We start from the raw sequence: 770 nt of genomic DNA on the forward strand, positions 1-770 counted from the left end.
GGGGGGCCGGCTCCCCTGCCCAGCCACATCGTTCCCTGCTAACCCGCATCTGCGGTGCTTTTCGGAGATGTCTCCGATCCGTGCGGCAGAAGCTCTCAAGGCCAGGCCGCAGCGCAAAGTCAGAGGAACGCCCCAGCATGCCCAGGCTGGGTGGGGTTGGGAAGGAGGAGGAGGAGGAGGAAGGTGCTGAGGCTGCTCCTGTGCCCAGGATGGACGGGGTCAAGGAGGAGCAAGAGGACCTCAGCGCCATTGAGATCATTGCGGTCCTGCCAGACTCTGACTGCAGTGATGGGGAGGCTCCTGCCGTCCTGCTGGAGTATGTAAGTAGCCTGTGGCTGGGGCTCGAGCCATCCCAGGGGTCGTGTGCCTCCCAAAGCTGGGTCCGCTGGGCACCCAACCAACAGCCTTTGAGGCCAGCCCAGTGTGCTGTGAAGGGAAGGACTTCTTGAGGGAAGCTGGGGTAGCGGCTCGCTCTGGCCACACTCTTGGCAACTCTCCTACAGCCACATCTCCTACAGGTGCCCAAAGTCGTGAGGAACATCTACTGGTGCCTCCGGCTGAATGTAGACGAGTGTGCTGAGGGCATGATGGACAGCACCCTTCTGGAGATGACCCTCAAGAGCCCCCATGACGTGGTGGTGACCCTCCTGCGCTGCTCTCCATTGTGTGACAGGTACAGGACCCAGCTGTGGAGCTCGTGCCATGGGGGCTGCCAGACAGCCGGAGATGTTCCAACCCCTCCATTGCCCCGCGCTGGCGTGTCAGCCCCC

This window comes from Buceros rhinoceros, unplaced genomic scaffold (genome assembly GCF_000710305.1).
Source record: "Buceros rhinoceros silvestris isolate BGI_N320 unplaced genomic scaffold, ASM71030v1 scaffold14370, whole genome shotgun sequence".
NCBI lineage: Eukaryota > Metazoa > Chordata > Aves > Bucerotiformes > Bucerotidae > Buceros > Buceros rhinoceros.